The sequence below is a fragment of the Microtus oregoni genome, unplaced genomic scaffold (genome assembly GCF_018167655.1).
Source record: "Microtus oregoni isolate MIOR12 unplaced genomic scaffold, Mior012 000077F_ref0000221, whole genome shotgun sequence".
Lineage (NCBI taxonomy): Eukaryota > Metazoa > Chordata > Mammalia > Rodentia > Cricetidae > Microtus > Microtus oregoni.
This window is the reverse complement of record NW_024544029.1, coordinates 6,487,795-6,508,980: the sequence shown is the minus strand read 5'-3', so window position 1 is coordinate 6,508,980 and position 21,186 is coordinate 6,487,795. Positions and strand designations below refer to the sequence as shown.

General features: G+C 43.7%; 1 protein-coding gene across 1 annotated transcript in view; it reads left to right on the top strand.

Annotated features, from left to right (window-relative positions):
• The first annotated feature begins 1,839 nt into the window (after positions 1-1,839).
• Spats2 (spermatogenesis associated serine rich 2) overlaps positions 1,840-21,186 on the top strand; it is a 70,134-nt gene continuing 50,787 nt past the window's right edge. Inside the window, exon 1 of the mRNA XM_041642493.1 lies at positions 1,840-2,401. The gene's annotated coding sequence lies outside the window, so the exon portion shown is untranslated. The remainder of the gene's footprint in view (positions 2,402-21,186) is intronic.

The window sequence follows — 21,186 nt, the reverse complement described above, 5'->3', positions numbered from 1 at the left end:
ACCTAATTTAGCTCATCTTTTGTTTTTTGAGGCTCTCCTGGGATGTGCCAAGTAGGTTGGGCTGCCTTGCAGGTAGGCCTCAGGAATTCTCCCATCTCCACCCTAGAATTCATCTGATGCTGAGATAACAAGTTCAAGCCACCACTCTGGTTTTGTTGTTTCTGCCAGAAGAGTTCTAGGAATTGAACAGTTCTGATCCTCATACTTGTATGGCAAACACTTTAACAACTGAGCTCTGCCGTTTGCCTATTAAATCTGTAAAATTGTGTTTGGAATAGATTGGGCAATTTTTAAAATATTTATTTATTATGTATACAATATTCTGTCTGTGTGTATGTCTGCAGGCCAGAAGAGGGCACCAGACCTCGTTACAGATGGTTGTGAGCCACCATGTGGTTGCTGGGAATTGAACTCAGAACCTTTGGAAGATCAGGCAATGCTCTTTACCACTGAGCCATCTCTCCAGCCCCAATTGGGCATGTTTTAACTAGGGCTCATTGTATCTCAGAGTTTTGTTTTGTTTTTGTTTTTGGAGACAAGGTTTCTCTGTAGCTTTGGAGCCTACCCTGAAACTTGCTCTGTAGAACAGGCTGGCTTTGAACTCAGAGATAGACCTGCCGCTGCCTCCCGAGTGCTGGGATTAAAGGGCGTGTGCCACCATGGCCTGGCTGCTAAATTTATTTTTATTTTAATTATGTGTGTATCCGTGTGTATCACAGGAGTGCAGGTGCTCCATTGAGGCCAGGGTGTAGGAAACCCTAGAGACGGAGTTACAGGTGTTTATGAGCAACCTGGTGCTGGGAAGTGAACTCAGGCCCTCTGTAAGAACAGTGTATTTGAATGTAACTACTGAGCCATCTCTCCAGCCTGTGTTTCATCTCAGGCTGGTTTAGAACCTACTATGTAGTACAAGGCTGGTCCAAACCTGGCCTTTCTTCACTCTCAGCCGTTGAGAATTTGAATTACAGATGTGCATCACCACAACTGATTTGGCTCCAAATCTATTTAGCTCCTACCCATTCAAAGTTAAGGAATATAAAACTGGGTCCCTGGAACTCACTATGGAGACCCGGCTGGACTTGAACTCAGAGATTCGCCTGCCTCATAATCCAGACTTTAAAAATAATCGCCACAACAGATCTTATGTTTAAAGAAAGTTCCTCGATTTGCATGTGGGTTGGACATGCCTCTGAGTGAGCTCCTTCTATAGCCCCTCTCTTGATCAGCCAAGCCGTAAGACGCTAACTCAAAAGATACATCATCAATACTAGAGATGATCCAAAACCACAGAGAAACCCTGTCTCGAAAAAACCAAAAAAAAAAAAAAATACTAGAGATGATTCTGTTCCTAGAGAAGTTGGAGATTTAGAGTACTGATTACGAAGATCGGTATTTAACAGAAAGATTCCACAGTAGGCGTTATTAAATACTGCCACGTTGAGGGATGTGAGGTTGTTTGCCTGTACATCCTCTCTCCTGATCTGACCCTCTTCCACTAGGCTGAGTGGCCCGTGGCTCTGGAATGACCTTTAGAAGCGGAAGGTGAGTCCGGAAGGGGTCAAAGTTAAAGGGCATAGTCGTGAGCAGTTGAATAGCACACGGCCGGAGAGGACTGACCTCCCTGCGGACCTGGAGCAAAAAGCGCTAGGTGCCCCCTTTGGGAACCTTCGGCCACCTCCGGAGAGTTTCGGCTCTTTCCGCCAGTTCCCGCTCAGCTCTTCACTGATGGGCGCGCAATCGCCCACCCTTAGCCCGGCCGCTTCACCTAGCTTCTTGGCTGTCCCGCACGCGGACGCGCCTCCACTCATTCGCCGTTCCTTCTCGTTTGGCCCTTGACCCGCACCCCGGCTTCCCGCAACTCGGGCACGCGAAACCGGCGCGAAGGACGAGCGCCCGAGACGAGCGGTAACCCGACCGCCCAGCGTCCCCCGCGGGCCGCGCGCCCTCGGGCCAGGTCCCCCGGCTCAAGTCTCCCTCGCGCGCCTCTCGGCCGCAACCTCCTCGCGCGCGGCGCAGCGGCGTCGCGCTGGCGCGAGTACGCGCCCTGCGCTCTGGCTGGCTGGGGCGCACGCGCGCGCGCGGGCTCCGAGGCGGGGCGAGGGGCGAGCAGCGCGAGTGCGTGCGAGGGTCGCTGTGGATCCGCGGGCACTCCGGCCGCAGCCGCGCCAGCGAGTCTCTGCCCGCCGCCCGGCGGACGAGGGAAGCGGGGAAGGCGGCCGTGGGGGCGGGGCGGCGGCGGGCCTTGGGCGAGCTCGGGGAGGAGCGCGGCAGCGACGGCGGCAGCTCCCGGGGACGAGGACTAGGAGGAGGCGGAGGCTCTTTCCTCATCCCAGACCCAGGAGCGTCCCAGACGCAGCGCCCGGAACTGGGGGACGCGGCGGCTGCAGGGAGCCCGGGCTAGGTGAGGCTGAGGGTGTTGGGTGAAGTGGGTGGCGGGGTGAGAGGGGCCAGAGGTGGAGCGGGGGGCTCGAGGTAGGGAGCAGTTGTTGGGGGGTGGGGTACCGAGAGGAGGAGGACCGTGAGCCCTTCGGGACCTGCAGCGTGCAGAGGGCGGAGGGTTTGTGGAGTTAAAGGGGCGAGCGAAGCACACGGGTCCGAGTTGCGGAGTTTCCAAAGGATAGGCCAGAGAAACAATGGAGTGAGGGGGCTCTGGCTTGAGCGTGTGCGGTACTGGGTTTAGAAAACTACGAGTGTGATAGAAAAGAATGAAATAGTAGGTAATTCGAAATGTGAAGTACAGCGAAATGGGCATGGATGAAAAACCTTCTGCTTGGGTGTCAGCGGTCCTTAGGACGCAAGTGCCGTCATGGGTCTTAAAGGATAGAAGAACAATTTAGGAATTTGAGAATTGAGAAGGCAAAGAGAGGCAAAGAGATAGGAGTTTGGTTTTAAATTAAAGTACAGTATCGGATAAGTGCACTATTGAATCTTTTTAGAAAGTGGGTTAGTTTTAGACTTGGCCCCTTGCTAAGTCATGCAAGCCAGTCTTTCAATAATTTTATAATTATTTGTAGTCAGTTTTATTGTAAGACAAAGCTGTAATATTTATTCCCGATCAGCTCACCAGACTACATAATTTTTCTGCATTTATTGAAGCGGGAGAGGACACATTACCCGAAATATCTTGCTAGGAGTGAGGTCACTAATGCTGCAGAGTTCAAGGTGTTTGGAGTGGAAAGCTGTGATGAAAATCTAATTGTTTGATCTTTGTTAGAATTTCAGTTTTCCATTGAGAAATGTTCATAAGCCATCTAATTTTGGTTTTGTGCTTGGGGAAGAGAATTGGGGTTTTTGAGAAATTGTTCAGTGGGTGCTAATTCCTAATGATCCAGCAGTCTGAGTACCTTCCAGTTTGAGGTAAGGTGACCCGGGAATACTGTGAGAAAGTATTTCTGGGTTGTGGAATTTGTATCCACTTCTCCCCCCTCCTCCACCCTTTGGAGGGTCCTACTCGGTAGCTCAGGCTGGCTTGGAACCAACTGTGTAACCCAGTTCCTCTTGAAGTATCTTTTGCCTCAGACTCCCCAAATTCTGGGATTACAGGTGTGGACCATGATGTTGGACTTGTATTTTCTAGATGCTTGCATTCCAAGACAGAATCTGATACAGCACTAACTAGAAGATTGCAGAGTTTGAAGTTGTCATTAGCATTACATATTCATAGATCTCTGTTCAGCTTTTCATTTGTGAGGTGTTTCCTTTTGCTGACTCATCTAAACTAAAAATTTCTGGGCATTTTATATTTTTCAGCTATGTTTATTTTATTTTTTCTTTTTCTTTCTTTTTTTTTGGTTTTTTGAGACAGGGTTTCTCTGTAACTTTGGAGCCTGTCCTGGAACTTGGTAGCCCAGGTTGGCTTTGAACTCACAGAGATCTGCCTGCCTCTGCCTCCTGAGTGCCGGGCTAAAAGGAGTGTCAGCTATGTTTCTGATAGCAAGCAACATTAGGCTACCTTATAAATATTCAAAAATCATATCCAATTACACTTTAAAAAATTCTTGGGGGCTGGAGAGATGGCTCAGTGGTTGAGAGCATCGCCTGCTCTTCCAAAGGTCCTGAGTTCAATTCCCAGCAACCACATGGTGGCTCACAACCATCTGTAATGAGGTCTGGTGCCCTCTTCTGGCCTGGAGACATACACACAAAACAGAATATTGTATACATAATAAATAAATAAATATTTAAAAAAAAATTCTTGCTGGAGTGGTGGTGGCGCATGCCTTTAATCTTAGTACTTGGGAATCAGAGACAGACAGGCATTCTGTGAGCTCAGTCCAGCCTGGTCTACGGAGCGAGTTCCAGGACAGCCAGGGCTGTTACCCAGAGAAACACTGTCTCGGGGGGAAAAAATCTTATTTATTATTTTAAATTATACATGTCAGTGTGTTTGTACATGTGAGCGCAGTGCCCCAGAGACCAGAAGAGGAGGTTGACTTCCCTGGAATTGGAGAGACAGTTAGTTTTGCGCCTCCTGAAATGGCTACTGGGAATCGAACTCTGATCTTCTGCAATAGTCCAATGGTTTTAGCCACTAGAGCCATTTGTCATGTCTCTAAATCGTACTTCGATTAAAAATTTTTTTGAGGGGCTGGAGGGATGGCTCAGTGGTTAAGAGCATTGCCTGCTCTTCCAAAGGTCCTGAGTTCAATTCCCAGCAACCACATGGTGGCTCACAACCATCTGGAATGAGGTCTGGTGCCCTCTTCTGGACTGCAGACATACACACAGACAGAATATTGTATACATAATAAATAAATAAATATTTAAAAAAATTTTTTTTGAGATGATAACACTCAATATCTGGTCTGTAATTCATAGTAATTGTTTCTGTCTCAGGCTCAGTTTGGGCCAAAGAAGCAGTCATGCCTGGCTGAACTTTACAGGCTTTTACTAAAGCCCAGACTCCCTTGGAACTCTGTGATCCTCTTATCTCAGTCTCCCAATTGTTGGAATTGCAGGAATGAACTGGTGTATCCATCCTTATACTTTCCAAAAAAAAAAAAAAAAAAAAGACGTGTGTCTGTGTCTCCAACAGAAAGACGTGTGTCTGTGTCTGTGTGCACGCACGTCTGCAGTGTGTATGCTGTAGGCCAGAAGAGGTGTCACATCTCCTATAGCAGAAGTTACCGGTAGCTGTGAGCTTCCTGATGTGGGAGCCAAACTCCTCTGGACGAGCTTAACTGCTAAGCCATCTCTCAAGCTCCTCTGCTCCCTATCTTGATTGATAAAAAGCAGTATGATCTGGCTTTAACTTGAGTCCAATATGTTAATAGTAATTTGTTTTATTCTTGCCTCCCATCCCCTGCCATCTTCTGTTTTTTTGGTCTTGTAATATAGCCCAAGTTCTCCTTAATCTTTTTGTCTTAACCTCCCAGATGTGATTACAGGTATGAACCACCACGCCTGACTGATGCAGATGACGCTTTTGCTTGATTGGTTTGTAGGCAAACAATTCCATCTGTAGAATCTTTGGAAAATTTATTGCTCCTTTGGTTTTAAAGTTTCTAGGTTCTAGTTTTAATGCTAAAAGCATATCACTAAGATTTGCCTTGTGATCACACTTACTTTTTCTGTTTAGTCTAGTTTATGTAGTGTACATGGTACTCAAACTTAGAGAAGTCAAGACAGCAGGGGCAGAGCCAGAACTAATTGTCTCGGGAATACAATTGAGAACTGCTCAGTGCTCAAGTGCTCTCCAAGCACCTGTTGATCCCACAGTTGATACTGGCATTACTTCTAAATATAGACAAGATGCTATTGGAAACCCAGAATGAGAAGAACAGAAACAGCTGGGGCCTGAGGAAGGCGCTGCAGGTTACCAGCCAAAACATCAGCACGCATGCACGATCCAGGGAGCCTGGTTAGGCTTCAGAGGCTGATTACTAACGGAGGGGACGCGGAAGTCTTCTTTTGTTGAGGTTTTATGTGTTTCGTGTGCTAAACTGTATAGTCACTCAATATTGACATCAAAAGAAATTTATATTAACTATTTTTTAAATTGCTACTGTAGTTTCCCGTTGCAGAACCACCACGTTAAAGCTGGGAGTGGAAAAGACTCCGTTCGTTTGGACCGCTTTAGTCTCTCTTAGGAGTGCAGCTGCTTATATCATTCTTGCTGCTTTCCCCGGAGACTGAAGGAAAGCTTATGTTTGCTCCGTTTCAGGGAAGGAGTCCACTCCTCATGTGACCATGTAACCGAAGGACCTTGTAGAGTAGGACTCAGCCTTCCCCACTGTTGCTGCTCAGTGTGTGCTCGGCGCCATTGAGAACTCTATCCCCTTTGTAGTGAGGCCCTGACTTCCTGGGGAATCATCTGGTCTCTAGACAGCGAAGCGTGTCTGGTCACCTTTCTGCTTTTCTTGATATTTTGCCACAAGGGTTTATTCTTTCTTGTTTTTTTAATTTTTTTTTTTTTTGGTTTTTTTTCGAGACAGGGTTTCTCTGTGGTTTTGGAGCCTGTCCTGGAACTAGCTCTTGTAGACCAGGCTGGTCTCGAACTCACAGAGATCCGCCTGCCTCTGCCTCCCAAGTGCTGGGATTAAAAGGCGTGCGCCACCACCGCCCGGAACTTTTTTTTTAATATTTATTTATTTATTATTGTATACAATATTCTGTCTGTGTGCATGTCTGCAGGCCAGAAGAGGGCACCTCTTTACAGTGGTGGTTGTGAGCCACCATGTGGTTGCCGGGAATTGAACTAAGAACCTTTGGAAGAGCAGGCAATGCTCTTAAGCTCTGAGCCATCTCTCCAGCCCTCTCGTGAACTTTTTTGTTCTGAAAGGGAAACTCCCTGTGTATCAAACAACAACTCCTTATTCCCCTAAGCCTGTCAATCACCGTTCTACTATCTACCTCCATTAGTTTGACTACTCTGTGTATTTGATAGATAATGGAATCCTGTATTATCCCCCACCCCCACTATGTGAGTATGTGTATGTGTGTGTGTACCTGCCCATGTGCACTGGGGATTGAATTTAGGGCCATATGCAATATACCATTGTTTCCTGGATTCAAATAAGCCTCTTGCCTCATCTCTTTCTCTTTTTCAAGGCAGGGTTTCTTTGTGTAACAATTAACAGTTTTGGCTGTGCTGGAACTCGCATTGTAGACCAGGCTGGCCTCGAACTCACTGAGATCCACCTGCCTCTGCCTTCCAAGTGCTGGGACTAAAGGCGTGCCCCATCGCCCAGCATTTGCCTCATTTCCTAGATAGCTGAGGCCAGGTGTTTGCTACTGCATTCTCCCACACTGCCTTTTGTTTATTTATCCTCAGTGGACATTTATGTTGCTTTACCTCTTTGGACTATCTTTCAGTTTTTGGTGATATTGCTGGGATCAAGCCAGGTATGCTTGTACTTTCAATCCAAAATTTTGGAGTCTTAAGTCCTAAGACTGAATCTCTAGTTCAAGTTCAGCCTAGGCTATCTCACAAAACACACTACAGCAACAAAGAATTACCGTATCCGGAAAGTCTCTTTCCTTTGACACCAGGTCTCATGTAGCCCAGACAGGCCTCAGATTTAATAATGCAGTTTAGCGTGATTTTGAGTTCTAGATCCTCCCGTCTCTGCTCCCCAAGTGCTGGGATGATAAGCCGGTGCTGCTCCACCTTCTTTTTATCTGCTTGTTTTGTGAGACAAGTGCTCACTCTGTAGCCCAAACTGGCATGGGGTTCAGTATGGAGTCTAGGTTGGCCTGGGGAGCCCTGCGTGTCCTGGAGCTGGTCTCAGAGATCTGTCTGCCTCTAACTTTATTACCACTGGGATTAAAGACGTGTGCCACCATGGCAGTCTTGACGGTCTTCCAGGTTGGCTGTGAGCTCAGTGTTGCCCTCTTCCGTTTTCCTTTCAGATGTGTGCCATGTGCCTTGCTTTGCATTTTGTTTCGAGGAAGCTTAAGTTCTTTTAGGCTGGTAATTTCATTGCTTGACCCCCCTGAAGTTAGCACTCCACCTTATGTATAAGGTGGTGCTTGCTCACTAACTTTGTTTATACTGGCAGAACGCTTGTAGAAATGATTTCAAAGAAAATGTTTTTTTTCTCAGTTTTCTTCTTTTTGATGTAGAAGGGACCATTTATGCTATATAGATCCTTTTATCCACATATGCAAATGTGATGCTATCTTCAGAGTGTTGTACCTATCTAAAAAAAAGCATCAATAATGTAGCAAATTTCTGGTACACTTGCTTGGGTAAACATTTTTCTTCATTTAAAGAGGTTTTACACGTATCAGTTGCTGGTTACTATTGATGTTTTTTGCTTGTATGTTTGTTTTTGTTTGCTTTGAGACCGGGTTTCTCTTTGTAGCTCTGGCTGTCCTGGAACTCTTTAGACCGTGCTGGCCTCAAAGTCACCTGCCTCTGCCTCCCAAGTGCTGGGATCAAGGTGTGTGCCAGCAATGCCCAGCCTACTGTTGATCTTTTATATCTAGTTCATTCGTTGAAAATGATCTGACTGCTGGCATATGCTTGAAAGTTTTGTTCAGTTTTGCTTTTGTTTTTAGACAGGGTGGTCTAGGCTGGTCTATTATGGCTGACCTGGAAATTTGAGACAATCCCGCCTCAGTATCCTGAGATTACAGATGTATGATGCCACACCCAGCTACTTCAAATATTTGTAATTTGATTCCATTTTTTCTCATATGGATATGAATTGTCACATTATACCAAGTATAAAGCAAAATGTCCCTTAGGATGGTCTCACCTCCCATTTTATTACTTTCTAAATGTCCTTTGGAAGTTAATTATTCCTACCTCTTACCTATGATTTTTGGGCCTCAAAGTGGCTGTAGGTTTATATGCTGTTTGCCTGGAGCGTTGTGGAAACTTAGTTAGGCCACAGTCACTGTGGAGGTGTTTGTCTGAAGCCCAGGCTAACTGCTTGATACTTGAATTGGTCCTGAACTATTTTACATATTTGAGGTTTAAAAATCTCTTAGGATTTTGACTAGTAAGGATTCACCAGTGGCCAGTATTTACTGTCAGTGTTCGTGTATAGTGTGGCAGCTCGTGGGAGTAGGTTTTGAGTGCGCTTCGTTATGTATTTGAGCAGAATATACATATGAAAGAACATTTAAACTTGAAAATACTGCTGCTATTAGTTCCTGTTGGTCTGGGTAGCAGTGAAAACATCAGTTTGTAAAATCTGCAGTGTCTTCTGTGTTGAATACATATGGGTCTGTACTGGCTCGCTACTGTTGTAAGCCTACTCTTTTCTCTCTCTCTTTTTTTTAAAGATTTTTATTTGTTATGTATACAGGGTTTTTCCTGCGTGTATGCTGCAGGTCAGAAGAGGGCACCAAATCTTTTTATAGATAGTTTTGAGCCACCATGTGGTTGTTGGGAATTGAACTCAGGGCCTCTGGAAGAGCAGTCAGTGCTCTTTACCTCTGAGCTGTCTCTCCAGCCCCTGTAACCCTACTGTTAACTGTAGAGCACTGCTCTCCTTTGAATTACCCACTTGGTCTGTGCTCAGCACACAACTGGGTCTAGCTGGCCTACTGTGACCTAAGTTCTACGTATGCATTAGTGTGTGACAGAATAATAAATTGCCTTTGTAGCCTCCCTGCATATTCTGAACAAACCCTTTATGTAAGGATCTCAGCATGACGGACTTTGTTACATTTATATTTTAATTAATGAATTAAAAATTTAATTTTGTTACAGATTCTCACTGTTCAGTTGTAGTTGGCCTAGAACTTGCCCTATAGACCAATTGGCCTTGAACTCACAGACTTCCCCCAGTGATGGGATTAAAGGTGTGTACCACCACACCCACTGGGTCTGTTGTACTTAAAGAAAATAGTGGAATTTGTTTACAACTAATGTATTTATGTTCTGAGCAGTTGATGATGTAGAGCCACCATAGGACTAAGTCAGCATTAGCTTAGACCCAGCCTTGATGTTAGGTTAGATTCAAACATTTTTTTGAGATGGTTTGCCTAATTTCTTATTAGGTTGACAGTGTTTATAATAAGGTTCAGTTATATAATATTTTGTTTTCTTTCTCTTAAAAAAAGTTTTATTTATTTGATGTGTGTGGATGTTTGATATGTGCATCATGTGCATGTAGTGCCTGTGGAGGTCAGTCAGAATTACATCCACCGGAACTGGAGTTAGAGATGGTTGTGAGCCTCCACATGTGTGCTGGGAACTGAACCCAGGGCCTTTACAAGAGCAACCAGAGCTCTTAAGTGCAGAGCCATCTCTCCAGCCCTACATCTTTGATTAGACAATGAAACTGAGAATATAGAAGAATTCTTACATATTCTACTGGCTACTGTGAAATAGCAAAAGTATATTATTAATTTTTTATTATTAATTTTCTTGATAACTGAAGTTTTTTTGTTTTGGCTTTTAGTCTTTTGAGATAGGTTCTCCCCATAGAGCTTACTTTGTAGACCAGGCTGGCGTTTAACTAATAGTTTTTTTTCTGTTCTAGCCAGTACTGGCATTACAGGTGTGAGAGCACTATACATGGCCTTAATTATTTTTTATTGATATTTATTGAGCTCTACATTTTTCTGTGCTTCCCTCCCTGCTCCTTCTCCCTTGAACCCTCCTCCAAGGTCCCCATGCTCCCAATTTACTCAGGACATCTTGTCTTTTTCTACTTTCTACTTCCACGTAGATTAGATCTATGTAAGTCTCTCTTAGTGTCCGCATTGTTGTCTAAGTTCTCTGGGATTGTGGTTTGTGGGCTGGCTTTCTTTGCTTTATGTTTAAAAACCACCTATGAGTGAGTACATGTGATAATTGTCTTTCTATGTCTGGGTTACCTCACTCAAAATAATGTTTTCTAGCTCCATCCATTTTCCTGCAAAATTCAAGCTGTCATTATTTTTTTCTGCTGTGTAGTACTCCATTGTGTAAATGTACCACATTTTCCTTATCCATTCTTCAATCGAGAGGCATTTGGGTTGTTTCCAGTTTCTGTCTATGACAAACAGTGCTGCTATGAACATAGTTGAGCACATGTCCTTGTGGCACGATTGAGCATCCTTTGGATCTATACCCAAAAGTGGTATTGCTGGGTCTTGAGGAAGGTTGCTTCCTAATTTTCTGAGAAATTGCCACACTGACATCCAAATGGGTTGTACCAACTTGCACTCCCACCAGTAATGCAGAAGTGTTCCCTTTCCCCCACAACCTCTCCAGCATAAGTTGTCATCCGTGTTTTTGATCTTGGCAATTCTTACAGATGTAAGATGGAATCTTAGAGTTGTTTTGATTTGCATTTCTCTGATGACTAAGGATGTTGAGCATTTCCTTAAGTGTCTTTCAGCCATTTTAGATTCCTCTGTTGAGAGTTCTCTGTTTAGGTCTGTACTCCATTTTTTTTAATTGGATTATTTGTTCTTTTGGTGTCCAATTTCTTGAGTTCTTTGTATATTTTGGAGATCAGACCTCTGTCTGATGTGGGATTGATGAAGATCTTTTCCCATTCTGTAGGCTGTTTTGTCTTGTTGACTGTGTCCTTTGCTTTACAGAAGCTTTACAGTTTTAGGAGGTCCCATTTATTAATTGTTTCTCTCAATGTCTCTGCTGCTGGGGTTCTGTTTAGGAAGTGGTTCCCTGTGCCAATGCATTCAAGTGTACTTCCCACTTTCTCTTCTATAAGGTTCATTGTGGCTAGCTTTATGTTGAGGTCTTTGATCCATTTGGACTTGAGTTTTGTGCATGGTGATAGATATGGGTCTGTATTCATTCTTCTACATGTTGATATCCAGTTATGCCAGCACCACTTGTTAAATATGCTTTCTTTTTTCCATTTGATATTTTTTGCTTCCTTGTCAAAAATCAGGTGTCTGAAGATGTATGGATTGATATCCAGGTCTTCTGTTCAGTTCCATTGGTCCTCCTGTCTGTTCTTATGCCAGTACCAGGCTGTTTTCAGTATTGTAGCTCTGTAGTAGAGTTTGAAGTCAGGGATTGTGATGCCTCCAGAAGTTCTTTTATTGTACAGGATTGTTTTGGCTATCCTGAGTATTTTGCTTTTCCAGAAGTTTTTTTTTATTGTACAGGATTATTTTGGCTATCCTGGGTATTTTGCTTTTCCATATGAAGTTGAGTACTGTTCTTTCGAGGTCTTTGAAGAATTTTGCTGGGATTTTGATGAGCATTGCGTTGAATCTGTAGATTGCTTTTGGTAAGAAATTATTTTTTTATTTAATGTGTATGGATATTTTGTCTACATGCAATCTGTACACAATGTACTTGTCTGGCATACTTGGAGGCCAAAAGAGGGTATTGGAGCTCAAGGGACTAAAGAAGGCTGTGAGCTACCATGTAGGTGATAGGAACCAAACCTGGCTCCCCTGGAAGAGCAGCCAGTGATCTTAACTGCTGAACCATCTCTCCAGTCCCAGAATTATAATCATACCTAACTTTTAAAGATTATTAATTGTATTAATTTTTTAGAGTAAATATACAGTGTAATGGGTTTCCTTGTAGCATTTGCATGTATAAGTGTCATTATAAATAGTTTTCTCTCTCCTGAGACACAATCTCCCTATGTAATCATAGCTGCAGTCACACTTCTGATCCTCCTGCCTCAGCTGAAGGGGACTGCCGTTTGATACCCAAAATGAAAATCTATTGAATAGTATTATAGTTCACAGTATTTCTGTCAGGTTCTTACTCATTTTTGTGACTAAATGCTATTTATTTATTTATTTATTTATTTTGGTTTTTCGAGACAGGGTTTCTCTGGCTTTGGAGCCTGTCCTGGAACTAGCTCTGTAGACCAGGCTGGTCTTGAACTCACAGAGATCTGCCTGCCTTTGCCTCCTGAGTGCTGGGATTAAAGGCGTGTGCCACCATCGCCCAATGCTATTTATTTTATATGGATGGCATATTTTATTTCTCTTTTGACTATTGGTCATTTTTACCTTTAGCTATTATGAAAAGTGCTTGGGGGTTCATTCCTTTAATCCCAACACTCAGAGACAGAAGCAGATAGATCTCTGTGTTTTTGTTTTTTTGTTTTATTTTGTTTTTTGTTTTTGTTTGTTTGTTTTTTTGGAACTAGCTCTTGTAGAACTCACAGAGATCTGCCTGCCTCTGCCTAGCAAGTGCTGAATTAAAGGCATGCACCACAACCGCCTGACTCTGGTTCTTGAGACCAGTCTGGTTTACCTAGCAAGTTCTAGGCCTGTCAGGGATATATAGTGAGATAGTGCTGGCGGTACACGCCTTTAATCCCAATGTTTAGGAGGCAGAGGCAAACAGATCTCCGAGAGTAGACCAGGCCAGCATAGTCTACAGAGAGAGTTCAGGACAGCCAGGGTTACCCAGAGAAACTCTGTCTTGAAAAACAAAAAACAAAAAGAAATAAGAAAAAAGAAATGCTGAGCAAGCCTCCCTGAGCTGTTGTCTGAGTGAGCTTTCCTGAGCTTTCGGCTGAGTGCCTGTTCTCAGTCCTGGGTCCATCTACAGCTGAGTGGAATTGATGAGCTGAGTAGGAATTCGAGACTAGGATTTTGAGGAGCTACCACGTAGTTTTCCACATATGCACCATTTTATGTTGCACTAGTAATACAGTGTGTTAATTTCTCTACATCCTCTGTAGCCCTGCTCCTGTCCCACCCACCTGCTTGTGATTGTTACTGTAGACATCTTAGGTGTGAAGTGGTATGTAGTTGTGTGGGTTTTGTGGGATTTTGTGAGGTTTTTTGTTTTTGTTTTTCGAGACAGGGTTTCTCTGTGGTTTTGGAGCCTGTCCTGAAACTAGCTCTTGTAGACCAGGCTGACCTAGAACTCAGAGGTTCATCTGCCTCTGCCTCCCAAGTGCTGGGATTAAAGGTGTGCATCGTTACTGCCCAGTTCTGGTTTGCATTTCTTTACTGACTAGTGATGTTGAGCATCTATTTATTTGTTTGTTTGTTTGTTTGTTTGTTTATTTATTTATTTTCTTTGATTTTTCGAGACAGGGTTTCTCTGTAGCTTTGGGGCCTGTCCTGGAACTAGCTCTTGTAGACCAGGCTGGCCTCAAACTCACAAAGATCCACCTGCCTCTGCCTCCCAAGTGCTGGGATTAAAGGCGTGCCCACCACTGCCTGGTTAATGTTGAGCATCTTTTAAAAACTTTGTGTATGTGTAAGTGCCTGGGTGAGTTTATGTGCATCATGTGCATGCAGCAATCCATGGAGGACAGAAGAGGGCACGGATCCCCTGGAACTGGAGTGACCCACAGTTGTGAGTTGCCACATGTGCTGGGAACTGAACCCCGGTCCTCTGCAGTAAGTACTCTTTACCATTGTGACATCTAATTTTCCAGACCATAGTTGAGTGTCTTGTCATGTGTTTTTTTCTTTCTGTATTTTTTTTTAGAGGAATGTATATTGAAATCTTTTTTCCATTTCTAGAATTAATTAAATTGATTAATTTTGAGACAGGTCTCTGTTGCCAAGACTGGCCTGGTACTAGGTTTAGACTCTTATCCTGCCGCTTCAGATTCCGTATGACTATTGAGCCAGTGGCTAGGAACACTTGGCTCTGTTAGTGTACATGGTTTGTACTCAGTAAATATTAGCTGATCCTACAGTTAGGATCACATTTGCTATCATTACCTGCATTGGCAGGAAATGGTGCTTACGTTTTCCAAAGTAGGAGGTGAAACCACAAAATCTATATTTATTGTCAGTTAAAGTTTTAACTGCCAGTGTTGATATTTTGCTCTTAATGTCCTAAATCATCAGTGTCTAAGTCATCCCCAATGCCTCTGTTATCAGTCAGCTGGCTGGGGTCCTAATGCTCTACCCAGGGAGGAATTGTGGGTAGGCAAAGAAAAGCTGACAGTCCTCGAGCCATGGAGTGCTAGGATCTAGGTTGGACTGGTGGATTCATAGACTTTTATAAGCTCTGGATGCTTAGGGCCTGCTGCTCTACGTCTTAGAAGTTATCAGCACACAGTTTTAGGCAGTCTACTTGAAGCTTATTGCTCGGCTTTAACAGCCATTAGCGTGATCACTTGGCAGCTAGCTTCCAGCAGCAGTGTGTGGCGGGCAGCTGACAACAGCGACGACGCACTATCCCGTGCGTAGCTCCTGCCTAGGCCTCAGGTGCTGAACCCCTGGCCCTGTAGTGATGGTACTGTGACTCAGGTCCGGGCTCTCAGAATCCTCAGTCCTAGGTGTCTGAACTCCTTGGCTTTTTAGAGTTGGCTCTTTGGAAGTCTTCCAGTGACCAGGCCCTGTAGTTTCTCTTCTTTTGTCCATTGGTGTCCCTGAGGACACTCCCTGCTATTTTGCTTCAGCTACCCTTTTGTGCTACTGCTGCTCCTCCAATGTCACTGTTGCTGTCTTCAGCCTGCTAACACTTGCTGCTGCTTCTGTTGTCCTTTTTTTTTTGTTTTGTTTTTGTTTTTTTTTTCAAGACAGGGTTTCTCTGTGGTTTTGGAGCCTGTCCTGGAACTAGCTCTGTAGACCAGGCTGGTCTCGAACTCACAGAGATCCGCCTGCCTCTGCCTCCCTAAAGGCGTGCGCCACCACCGCCCTGCCGGCTGTTGTCCTTTCTTGTTCCAGCCCAGCCCGCTCAACTGAAGGTAAAGGACAAAAGTAGGCTAGAAAGGGCCAGTACCTTTGACCTCAGAACTCAGTGGGGGTAGAGGACATTCAAGGTCAGCCTTGGCTACCTAGTAAATTTAAGGCCAGTCTGAACTACATGAGACCCTATCTCAATTTTTAAAAACAACAAGCAAAACCAAGAAGTCTTTGTAATGTGAGTGTACTCAATGGTAAAGCTCTTGCTTGCTGTATGCGAGGGTCTAGATTCTATCCTCAGCAATAACAACCAAAAAAGGGGCCAGTAAAAGATCACTTGAAGTTTTTTTTCTTCTTCCCTTCATGTCTATACTTATTAAAAACTGACAAACATGCCGGGCGGTGGGGGCACTTGGGAGGCAGAGGCAGGCAGATCTCTATGAGTTTGAGGCCTGTCTGATCTATAAGAACTAGTTCCAGGATAGGCTCCAAAGCTACAGAGAAACCCTGTCTCAAAAAACAAACAACAATAACAAAGACAGAACCTGTATAAGAAATATACCAGATTGGGGGCTGGAGAGATGGCTCAGTATTTAAGACCACTTTTTTGCTCTTCCAAAGGATCCAGTTTGGTTCACAGCAACTCCAGCCCCAGAGGATCTTCTTCTGGCCTTTGTGGGCATCCATACACACATGGCAGATACACAAACAGAAAGAGAGAAAAAGGTTTCCAAACTGGAATTGGAACTCAGGGGTTAAGAGCATTGACTGCTTTTCTAGAGGACCTGGGTTTGAATTCCAGCACCTACATGGTGACTCTGTAACTCCAGTTCCAGGAGATCCAATGCCCTCTTCTGTTCCACAGGATCCTGCATGCATGTCGGGCACATAAACTTACACAATTACATACGCATACATATAAAATAAAAGATAAGTAAACAATTAATAAAAAACCAGTTAAAAAAAGCCCTTGGAATAGTAATTGTGAGAGACATTATTAATTAGGGAGTCCCTCTTCCTCTGCCAGACCACATCCTTTTCCTCTACCTCTGCCTCCTGCAGCAGTCTCCTTTCTTAGAGCCAGCATCCACAAGTAGGGTATCCACTGGCAAACTGTTGGTAATGGATTAATTAAGTGCTGTTCCTCAAATACTTGGTGTTTCTTACTTTGCAGGTTATTTTCCAGCATGTGTCCGTGCTGATTGATCTATGCTGGTCATTGTTCCATGGCCCTGTGTTCCATTCTTCAATCCAGTGATTATAGGTTCATGTCTCAGCTTCATCAAGAATCTCACAGGCTTCATCTTGTTGATGACCTCCATTTTCTAGTTCTTTTGGGTTCATCTTCCTGCCTCAGCCTCTGGAGTACTGTGATTACAGATGTGCACCAGCCCATCTTTTATTGGGCCAAATGTTCCAGCAGTAGGGGGCAACACAGGAAAATGGCTCTGTGAGTGTGTGGCAAGGGTGTTTGCACCAATCATAGGAGACCCTCATGTAAATAAAGACTGGGGGGCTGGAGAGATGGCTCAGAGGTTAAGAGGATTGCCTCCTCTTCCAAAGGTCCTGAGTTCAATTCCCAGCAACCACATGGTGGCTCACAACCATCTGTAATGGGATCTGGTGCCCTCTTCTGGCCTGCAGCATACACACAGACAGAATATTGTATACATAATAAATAAATAAATATTAAAAAAAAAAGACTCTGTGCCAATCACACTACAGTCCCCCATGTTGAAGGGACTTGCTTCAGAGGACCTACTTCTCTTCTAGCCTGGATGGAAATAGCTGCAGGGTCATTTAGAGTCCACTGAGGCCCATGGTGGCACGCACATGTCTAGCACTAGCTTTTCAAACACTTGTGGCTGGTGCGGTGCCTGTTTAAGCAGCAACCAGCTGTGATTGCTATGCAGATTCCTCAAGGCAGCCACAGAAACTTCAAAGCAGCTAGTGCTGGCGTGAGTGTTGTCCTCCATTGAAGTTTGGGTGGGGGATAAGGGAAGGGTCTAACAGCTGTTAGTTAGAGAACCAAATGGCTCTGGCTCCCAATACCTTAGCTTATTTAAAGGAAGAGTAAACACTAAAGGGGTGCTTTCAATAAATTCAAACATTACAGTGGACGTGTAGTGTTTAACAACACTGAACAGTGTCTAACTCCTGCCCAACCAAGTATCTCAGGGAGACCGTCTAGTCACCATCTACTTACACTGATACTTAGACAAGTTTTCCTTCATTCTGCCCTTTTAGGAGACAGTTACTTGTAAATGCCACAATTAGAATACTTTTGGGAAGTCTTTGGGGAAGCCCACTTTTTATAGTTAATGATACTGGGCATTGATGCATTCTCCCCACCCATACTTGGTGCTGGAGAACATGGTAGGCAAGGACTCCACCAACTGCCAGCCTTGTATCTCCGTCATCTTTCTGCTGCTACAACATGGTCAGAGGTAGAAGAAAGGGGGATTTTACCCTGCAGGGGGATCTTTTGTTTGTTTCTTGCACAGGTCCTTACTATGTATGTAGTCCTTCATTAGCCTCACTGGCTGAGTGCTGGCATTGTGGGAGTGCATCACCATGCTGGCACAGAACAGCCACCTGGGACTGACGGCTGTTTTCCTACGGGGTGGTAGGTAGACTGCTCATTTCATTATGCCGTCATCTGGAGTGGAGTAGTTGTTTTAAGCAGAATGTATAGAAAGCTGACCACAAATCTTAATCTCTTTGACTAAATGTTATGAATCGTATACATTCAGCAACTAGTAATTATTGATGGTCTCTCCGTGTGTTACCTAGCTTTGTCCTGAGCTCTCCTGTCTTTCACAAGGCCTCCACACCTATTTCTATGAACTGTGCCAGCAATGCCACTGGATGGATTGAATGAGTTTTATCTTATGTATGTAGGTATTATGTAGGTATTTTTACCTATTTATTTGACTTCAGGTCTGTATTCTCTTTTGAAAATTATTTACGGGGACTGGAGAGATGGCTCAGTGGTTAAGAGTATTGCCTGCTCTTCCAAAGGTTCTGAGTTCACTTTCCAGCAACCACATGGTGGCTCACAACCATCTGTAAAGAGGTCTGGTGCCCTCTTTTGGCCTGCAGACATACACACAGACAGAATATTGTATACATAATAAATAAATAAATATTTTTTAAAAAAAGAAAATTATTTACGAGACTGGAGAGATAGCTCAGCAGTTAAGAGCACTGGCTGCTCTTCCAGAGGTCCTGAGTTCCATTACCAGCATCCACATGATGGCTCACAACCATCTGTAATGAGATCTGGTGCCCTGATCTGGCGTACAGGCATACATGCAAACAGAACACTGTATACATAATTAATACATAAAAATACATAAATTTAAAAATCATTTACCTGTTAGTAATTAATTGATTGTGTGTGTGTGTGTTGTACATGTGGATGTCAGAGGGCAACTTGCGAGAGTTCTCTCATTTCACTGTGGAGTCTAGGGATTAAACTTACATTTTCAGGCTTGGTAGCAGGCACCATACCCCTCGAGCTATCTCACACCCTACCTCTATTTTTTTGAGGGAGTGTCTCCCTGTACAGCCCTGGATGGCCTGGTACTTGCTCTGTGTCAGGCTGGACTCTAAGCCTAGGCAGTGCTACTCCCTGTCTTTTCTGTGCTGGAGAATGGAGATGCAAAGAATGGATATCACATTCTTTGTATCTCCATTTCCCTGATGAACATCTTTGGCTTGTTATTTCTGTTGTCTGTATTAAGAAGCACTACTGTTTGTGTACTACTGGAAAGTGGAAATAGGCTTAAATGAGTAGTCTGTTGAAGGACCCTTACTATAGCTGAGAATGTAATAAGTCAAACAAGGCATACTGGTACAAGTCTGTAGTCCTAGCATTCAGCAGGCGGAGGAAACACGAGTGTGAATTCCAAACTGCAGGCTACCAAATCTCAAATGGAGATTTGATTTTTATTTTTTATTCTTTTTTAATTGTTTTTAATGAGCTATACATTTTTCTCTGCTACCTCCTTTCTCCCCCTCCCCTTCCTGTGACCCTCATGCTCCCAGTTTACTCAGGAGGTCTTGTTTTTTCCTCCTTCCTATGTAGATCCATGGGTGTCTCTCTTAGGGTCCTCTTTGTTGTCTAGGTTCTCTGGGTTGCAGACTGTGCTGTAGGTTGGTTTTTTTCCTGTCTAGAATCCATTTATGAATGAATACATATATTTGTCTTTCTGGGTCTGGGTTACCTCACTCAATATGTGTTTTTTAGATCCATCTATCAAATGGAGATTTTAAATTAGAAGTTGTTTCAGTGGGGCTGAAGAGTTGGTTCAACTGACTGTTAAGAGCACTGGCTGCTCTTCCGGATAACACTGGTTCAGATCTCAGCAACCATTTGGCGATTCATAACCATCCATAACTCTCATTTCAGGGGATCCTGTCTTAATTACTTTTCTTTTTAAAAGATTTTATTTATTATGTGTATACTGTTTTAGTCTGCATGTGTACCTGCAGGCCAGAAGAGGGCGCCAGATCTCATTACAGATGGTTGTGAGCCACTATGTGGTTGCTGGGAATTGAACTCAGGACCTCTGGAAGAGCAGCCAATACTCTTAACCACTGAGCCATCTCTCCACATGTAATAAATTTTATGTATTCTTTTTTCAGTTTAATTTTCTTTTTTTCAGATTAGTAGTGCTCCAGGAACTTGGCACACATACGTAACAATAATATGTTATCAGTGGCTTCTGATTTTCAGAGATGTTAAGCTATTTAAAAGGGGTCTAGAAAGATGGCTTAGAGGTTAAGAGCACTTACGTTCTCTTTCAGAGAACATGAGTTTGATTCCCAGCACTCATCAGCTTACAACCACCTGGCACTCTAGCTCCAGGGAATTCCAGGAATGCCCTCTTCGGGCCTCCGTGGGCATGTACACCACACACAAATACACATACATAGGGCTGGAGAATTGGCTCAGTGCTTAAGAACACTTGTTGCTCTTGCAAAGACCTGTATTCAATTCTCACCACCCTCATGGCGGTTCACAACAGTCTATAATTCCAGTTCCAGGGGATGAAATGCCTTCTTTTGACCTCTTTCTGTGTTGCCATTATGGCCGCTTCCACAGTGCATCAGCGTTTGGTTATGACAGAGACTGTATGACTTAGAAAGCTAAAATAATTACCATCTTGTTACAGAAAAGTTAGCTGGCATCTAGTCTAGTTCATCATAATGGTTTCATAGATTATATTGTATTAAGATGAGGATTATAACTAGCTGCCAGCAATCCATCATGCTTAATGCTTTACACATTTACATATGTACACTTATTTATATTATAATCTGTGTGTGTGTGTGCGCGTGCACATGTGTGCATCTGTGTGTGGAGGTAAGTCTCTCTTGTCTTGCCTTCTGAAACAAGGTCTCTAAATGGCAGTCAGTGATTAGATTAGGTTTATTGGCCGGGGATCTGCTTGTTTCTGCTTCTCTAGTGTTGGGAATATAAGCATATACCACTATTCCTGACTTTTTTGCATGGGTTCTAGGTATCCAGTTCAGGTTTGCATAGCAAATACTTGACCACCTGAACTGTCTCCCAACCTCTACATAGTTGTTAATAACATATCTAATGTTAAACATTTAAGTATTAGTATCAAAATTTGAATCTAGAGGTCTGAATTCAAAGTTTGTTCATCCTGTTGATCACATTGTATTGTAAATGTT